We start from the raw sequence: 7665 nt of genomic DNA, 5'->3' as shown, positions 1-7665 counted from the left end.
GTATGCGCACACACACACACGTGCACACAGGAGAGAGTGAGGCATTGTTGATAGACGTCAGTCTCAAGTCATCCGGTAAATAAGTAAACAGCTTTTATTTTCTGCGAGAAAACAGAAAAATAAACACCACCAATTTTTAATTTTTAACCATGTTTGCGGCCTGGATGGACTTTGAGATGATATACACGCACCGGTCACAAAATTAGGTACACTCACTAGTGCAGTCCAGTACACGAGATGTTGAAAAAAATGAGATTACCAGTGCAAAAGTGATGGAGACGTTCAGTCGGGTGTTAAGCTAACAATTTCTTTGATAGTGTGGTCGCAGTTCTTGGTCCATTTCTTCAAATATGATTCTCCTTCCTTTCTGTTTTAATTGGTTTTTTTGTGCAGGTGTACCTAATGAAGCGTCCCCTTTGTGTACGTCTTGGTCTTACGTCACTCGCGGTCTCGCGGTCCCGCACGCAAGCGTTGCATTAGCGGCGACTTTTAACGGCCCAAATCTGGCGATGGCCGAAGCAGATGTTCGACACGTCGCCATCCGTTCGCCGACGTCTCGCCCGTCTGGCGCTTTCTCGCACTCCGTGAGAGGGACCAAATTAAAATCTAACCAAATTTGTCTCAGCGAACGTTCCCGTCACAGCCCCAGTCGTTACGACATGTGAGGAACACGCTATAACACCCCTGCCGTCTGCATTATAGATTTAAACCTAAATCACATTGACTTTGCATGAATAACTTTCTTTTTTACTTGTTCTGTCATCCGCAGTCGAATTGTAAATGCGGCGAGCTCGGAGGCCACCTTGTCGTAGGAGGTTTTTTTTACACAGTGTCCATTGTGTAACAGCTGTAAAACACGCTCCAAATTATTAACTCCACATGCCTGCGCCGCTGATGAGCTGGAATCCCAGAACAACCTTTGGATTTTGGCCAATAACCTTGGAGGGAGACGCTGATTGAGAACAGGACGGCGAATCCGGGTCAGTCGCGGTCCACGCACCGCTGAGAGCGCCATGCGTGACCGATGTGAGGGTGTGGCGATGCTCGTTGAATCATCTGTTTTGGATACTGTCATGTCAAACAAGGCAAACCGCACCTAGAAAAACACTTGGAGGGGGACGACAGGTTTTAAGGAATGCGGGGGAAAATTACGATCCCTTCGGTACCAGAATGGGACGACTGAGCCAAGCCAAAGAAAGCAATGAAAACAGGTACCTGTGCTTTAACCACTGGTGATACATCGCAGTATATCATCCAGATTCTGAGATGAAACGCAATCAGTTCCAAAATGTTGGGCCACCTCCATCTTGTTTGGATTTGAAACATTCCTCCAATTGTGGGGTGTGGGGTGGTGTGGGGGGGATAGATTTATAGTGTACCTCGGTTTGCAGGTTGAATTAATTCCTTGACCATTTCACTTGTATATCGAATCAATTTTCACCTTTGAGATTAATTGAATTGCCAACAATCCGTTCCAGCACCCCCATTTTTTTTGTTTCAAAATAAAGAAAAGTACAACTGTACTGTACGCAGTAAAAACCCAACAATAGAGAATGTCAAGAAATGTTTTACAAAGTATAATTATTGTATGTACTGACGTATTTGTATTGGATTTGTGCCTTAAAGGGGTTTGGCCTAGTAAGTGACATCAGTACCTGGGCTCCAATTGGCGCAATCGTCTGTTGTCCTTGATTTGTGACCTATTGCAGCGCCTTGCAAGGGTTTTCATTTTTTGTCAATCCGTTTCATCATTTTAGTAATCGATGATCATATGGAAGCAGTGCAATGCAAATATTGAGTGCTCGTAAAAGCAATAATAATAATAACATGATGATGCATTCAGTGATACTGGGATTTTACTGCTCTCCTTATGTCACTTAATTTCTTTGTCAGCTTCTTTTTCCTTTGTTGAGGCTGTTACTTCCCCGCCAAAAAACACAAAACAAAGATAAGAAGAGTTTGTCTATTAAGTTATGCTATCTCAAGTGAAATCTCAAGTGAAATATTTGAATATTACTTTTTTTCATTTGCATTTAGTATTACGCTGGAAGTTATTATTTTATTTGTATTTATTAATTTGGTAATTGGTTTATTTATTATCATTATTCTCTTCTCTCATTTTGCGGTGTATAATAACAATAAATGGCATTCTATTTTATTTTTTCTTCATATTTTTGTTTTCTTTAGGATTACTGATTGGCTGCACCGATGCACTATGATCTTCCAAAGGTCACAATTTGTTATATAATAGTATTTCAGATAAGATCGTTCTGTGGATTGAGATAAAACAAATCTCAAAAAAATGATTTAATTTAATTGATTTGTAAAGCTATAGAAATATGCAGTAGCAATAGTGTGTAGCATTGAAGCATTAAATTTAAAAAACACCTTGTAATAATAAAACTGAATGGTTTATATTTCATTCACAAATCTATAATAACAAAACACTGTATTATAAAGGATTATAAACAGTCGTGACAATTCAAATAACTCACCATTATTAGATTATTGTTGTTATTGTTCTCAATTTATCTGCCAGGACAGACGCCAAAATGTCGACTTTGCTCTCGCGTCTTTCCGCAATGATGTGACACCCAAAACCCAGGAGTGATGCCTCTTTCCCCGCAGGAGGAACAAGCGAGATGATTTGTTGAGGGGCCCCGGGGAGCCGGCGAGCGCGCCTTGAAAACAGGTGGTGCGACATCACACTGCAGCGTGCCTTCGGGGAGCGTTTGTGCATGTTCAGGAAATGCACCAAAAACAAAAAGCATCCGCAACGTGACAGGGAGACAGACGCAAAACGCCACCTGCGGGAGGGCGTCGATGCAGAAGACGCCATTAACTCCTGACACGTTCCCGCCAAAACGTCAATGTTATACTTGAATGCTGCATTTATTTATTCCGCAGTTCAAAACAGTTCCCAGACATTTTTCATTGCCACGCGATTGGAGCTCCAGCTTTGTGACGATTGATGGTCCGTTGGCTGCTTCTCCTCATCTCACCAGCAAGTGTACATGTAAAAGCGGTCTGGATCCCGTTGTGACGGTCTGAGCGTTCCCCCGTGCTGAAAAATCTCCTTGTGATGAATGCGCATGCGTTACTAACAGGGGAACTCTGGGTACGTAGCCAACGCTTACTGGGAAATCCCCCGCTCTCATTCCACCTCCTCCTCCTCCTCCTCCTCCTCTTTCTATTCTACAATGAGGGAGCTAACATATGTTATATCGTAACCGTAATCTAAACTTAAAACAAAAGTTGATAAAAAGATATACATATATGTGTTCATTCGCTGTGTTCGTCTTTCTGAGACGTCCCCTTTGTTCAAACCAGCAAAATGCAACAAGGCAGTTGTGTTGCGTTTCTGACAATTCAATCTCACACAAATCAACACAACACAAACACAATAAAACAGCTAACGCAAAATAGGCGTTCAAGAACAGAGTAGTTGAGCCACACCGACTCACCAATAATCACCAATGTTGAACGAGCGTTCCCAAACAAGCTAATGTTCGTCCCAGCGGGTTTGGGTTGTTTTCACTGACCTCACATTTTTTGCTGAATAACCCACACGTTACTCCGCGCCGCCATTTAACCTCTCTACCTAACTCGTACCCAGTGTAGAAGTCTACGGAATGCTGTTACCAAGTTAGCGATAGTTCCAGCCGGTCCAAAAACGAAAGGCAGCCGGTGTCCGTGTAGTTCGTGTTGAAAGCAGCGTAGTTTCCCAAAGCAGCGGTGAGAAGAAGCCTCCTTGTCTGTCTTCTCATCCTGATATAGGCACTCCTCGAAACATTTCACACACATAACAATAACGAACATGAACACTCGGCGGCGAGCTGTCAAATGGCACACGTTGAATCATGGATGGGGACGTTTCAGACGTTTACAAAATATACGCACAAGAAGACTTTTCAGCACCGGGAGCGCTCAGACCATCACACCGTCAACAACTGTGCTCGTTCCATTCAGCGTTTGGCCACCTCCTGTTCCTATTTTTTGGTGGGCTGGGTCTCGCCATCTTTCCAGCTAGTGTATGTGTATCAGTGGCATGGATCTTGCCAATAAGTGTGTGCTTTCCAGCTTACATTCGACCGTCCTGTCCCACTTTCCTCAGCAGGCTGGCATACATCATCACACCTACAAACAGGAACGGCAGGCCGGATCTCGCCGGCAGGTGCATGCATACTACTAGGTATTCATTTGGCTGTCTCTTCTTCTGTTGCTCGCCAGTCTGTCTTTCCTCATTTTGCCAGCAAGCGCAGATCGCTGGCATCAGGCAGTAACATCGCGTCCCCAAAACCATCACTTTTCAGAAAGCGTCTTAAAATACGACATGATGGTTTCGCCCTGATGCCGCCGGTATGTAACAGTGGGCTGGATCTCACCTGTACGTGTCAAAACAGTGTCCGGTAACAGTATTGTCTGTTTCACCAGCAAGTGTGTGTACCGGACAGCAACTTGAAGGATGGACAGGATCTCTAGTCAGCCACTTATTTGTGTACAAGCCATTAAAAAGTCAATTTTCCATAATATGTTCCCTTTGAACTACTTACATTGACAAATGTTGCGATTCCACCTCCCACCCCCTTCACATTCAGTGTCACTTACAGTCCGACAAGAACAATTTCTTCCTTTTGACAAATCACTCCAAAATGTATTAGCAGAGAGGCCAACTGTCAATCCGGCTGCCCAAAGGTCCTTACAGGTCTCTTATTTTTTTTCTTTTTCTCCCAGCATTGAAAAATGATGTAATCAAGCCGTCCTTCCTTCCTACCAGCGCTCCATCCATCCTCTCTAAAGGCCTGGCGGTCCCTTTGGCCTCGCTCTGGATCAAGTCCCCCACAAGGCCCCCCTGACCCCGTTAGAGGAGCATGATGGGCGGCCCTGTCACTTCAAATGGCTGCCCGGATCCGGCGTGAGACTCGCCCCTCACTGTGAGTAAACCTCTGTGTTATTTCGGTTTTATGGGCTACGGGTGGATAACTCCGCGGAATGGACGCGGACAACTTAGTTATTGTCACGCGGGGCGAGGGAGTCGATGCTGTTACGCCGGCGCAAAAAAAAAAAAAAAAAAAAAAACAGCTTTCGATTGAGAGCTATGAAAAGTTATGCGCTGCGAGGAAACCAAAGCGTCGCGTTCGGGATGACCAGCGAGCCCGGCGGTTGGCCCCCCGGCTTCATCCCGAAGACGGCTTTCAAAGGGGGTTATTTAAATTTCAAGGCGGATGAATGCCTCGTATGTGATGTGTTGCTTCAGTTGTGGAGAGCGGCGCCTTTGATGGCGAGGAGAGCGGGGAAGACGCCGGCTTTGTTATTGAAGTAAAGAATAATAAGGCCACTGCATGTTGGGCTGTGTACAGAGACCTTGATATCAATCCAATGCACTATGCATGGCCCCCCTGCGAAACAAGCAGCCAGACAGGAAAGCGCGCGCCTTTTGATCCCACTTTCCTTCTGTTGTCTTTCATCTGACCCATCCTTCCAAATTGTCACCAGCAAGCACACACACGCTGAATAAAAAAAAAAAAAAAAAAAAAAAGACAGTAGCGTGGCTAACCCTCGAGGGCGCGGGTAGGGGTGGCGGGGTGCACCGCTCGCTGAAATGCCCCAGCTCGCTCCGGACATTTTTAGTCATTAGGTTCCAAAGGATGGTGCTTCCAATCTGTGGAAACTACTCCGCTGTGTACACGGGTGGGCCAAGTGGCCATGACACTCGGATTCCAGTTTTGTGTTGGAAATAAACTCCCCTCAGTTACAGTATCAGAAGAAATACTACAGAAGGGGTCGGGAACTTATGGCTCGCGGGCCATATCTGGCTCTTTTGATGGTTCCATACGGCTCGCAGAGCCCTCATAACGACATAATGTACATGTGATTTCCGTCATGCATGCAACGCAGATGACGTATAGGCAGTTTGTTCTAGTGGGCTTGCCGTAGTTTCCCGTGGAAGTCGATGCCCATAGGTGCAAAAGGGGCGAACGCCAATCTGTTGGAGCAGCTAATTATGGAAACGCCTTTTTTTTTTTTTTTTTTGACAAAGGTCACTCAAAGAAATAAAATATGAGGAGTACCGAAGGTTTTAACAAGAATGGACAGCCTTTGTGGAGGGAGATTGTTCTGCTGTGTGTCTAAATTCACAGATGGGGAGTATTTCAAAGCGTTCGCACTCGAATAAACATTTCGACAACTTCACATAAAGACAAGATAATCAAACGGATAAAAGACACGCCTTTCTCGGCAAGAACGAGAACATGATTGCAAATGAAATTGAATTACGTTCGCAATTCACAGATGGAAGTCTCAACACCTCCGTGAAGCTAACGGTAGGAAAACCGTGCAGCACCAGAAGTCGCGTTAATGGTAAGAAGTACTTTTGTCATCATTGGTTAGCAACAGTGTAACAATGTTATTTAAAATAATTCAGAGACTTATTGTTCTCTAAAAATGTTGGTCTTACATAAACATTTAGTTTTTTTGATATTGTATGGCTCTTTTGAAATTACATTTTACAATATTTAGCATTTATGGCTCTCTCAGTCGAAAAGGTTCCCCACCCCTGTTCTACAGTATCAGAATCTACTGTCGAATCGCAACATTAGTAGTGATTAAGCCCCTTTCTTAGAACGTTAAGCATATTTTACAATACAAAGAAACACCAAAATGTTCAACCAAACCGTATTTCTTCCAAGGAAAGGCTCTTTGCTTAATGCTAACATTTCATACAAAACACCATAGACGGGCTAACGAAGATACACATTGATTTTATGGGAATTCTAAAACTGGAAACCCCGCAACACAGAAACAGAGCATACGACAATACGGGCAGAATTCTCTGTTCTCTGTAATGGAGGAAATAGCGGACCTTCTCTGCCGGTTCTTCTTCTTCCTGACTACACTGCATCTTTTCTAGCAAACCTCAGTGCTGCCTGGCATGTCACTGCACAGTGGGACTTACAGGGAAGCATTTGTATCTCCAAAATGTACAAAAAGTTGAGTGATCGTAGGTAGTATCAAAAATCTGGACTAAAGCGGCGTCATGAAGGAAGAAACGCAATCAAGCAGACTGTAATTCTTTATTACTGATGACCTACCGACTCGTACATGTTTGATTACTTTGCTCTTTGTCTTTTGCCTCTCACGGGCCACCATACTAACAACTGCTGATGAGCTAAATTGGGGTTTTTGACCGCATTAAGACCCGTTTCTATAAAAACCTCAGTTTTGCATCACAACATAATGAGTTGAAAATTGACCGTTTCAAATTGATTCCAAAGACCTACACAGACACTAACGAGCGACTGGGCCACCAGTACAACAACGCCAGCTGTTGCTGTGCTTTCTGGGACTTGCAGTACTAGTACCTGCCCATAAAAATTATATAGTTTAATATCCTAATAAAAGCGTGTCATACTTTGGGTTCGAAAACAGTCAGCCATCATATCGCTTATCCTGCTCGGAGTCAGATTTGGAAGCACCTTGATACAGACGTTGAATTTGTTCCATGGACAAACTAGCGTAATTCCTGGCCGACAGACCGCATTTGTAAAGGAAATACCATTTGGTACATTCATACGCCACAGCTATGTAACCTACATTGAAACACGAGATATTTACAAAGAAAGATGGTTCACAGAAAGAGTTTAACACTAGCGTGGGGCTAACACT

General features: G+C 44.0%; 1 protein-coding gene across 3 annotated transcripts in view; it reads left to right on the top strand.

The window, feature by feature from the left end:
• The first annotated feature begins 1351 nt into the window (after positions 1–1351).
• mgmt (O-6-methylguanine-DNA methyltransferase) overlaps positions 1352–7665 on the top strand; it is a 135422-nt gene continuing 129108 nt past the window's right edge. For all 3 annotated transcript variants that reach the window (XM_061836995.1, XM_061836993.1, XM_061836994.1), the window contains exons 1-2: positions 1352–4934; positions 6292–6360. The gene's annotated coding sequence lies outside the window, so the exon portion shown is untranslated. The remainder of the gene's footprint in view (positions 4935–6291; positions 6361–7665) is intronic.

Source organism: Syngnathoides biaculeatus, chromosome 12 (assembly GCF_019802595.1).
Source record: "Syngnathoides biaculeatus isolate LvHL_M chromosome 12, ASM1980259v1, whole genome shotgun sequence".
Taxonomy (NCBI): Eukaryota; Metazoa; Chordata; class Actinopteri; order Syngnathiformes; family Syngnathidae; genus Syngnathoides; species Syngnathoides biaculeatus.
Note: the sequence above shows the minus strand (reverse complement) of the source record. Positions and strands in the feature narration are given on the sequence as shown.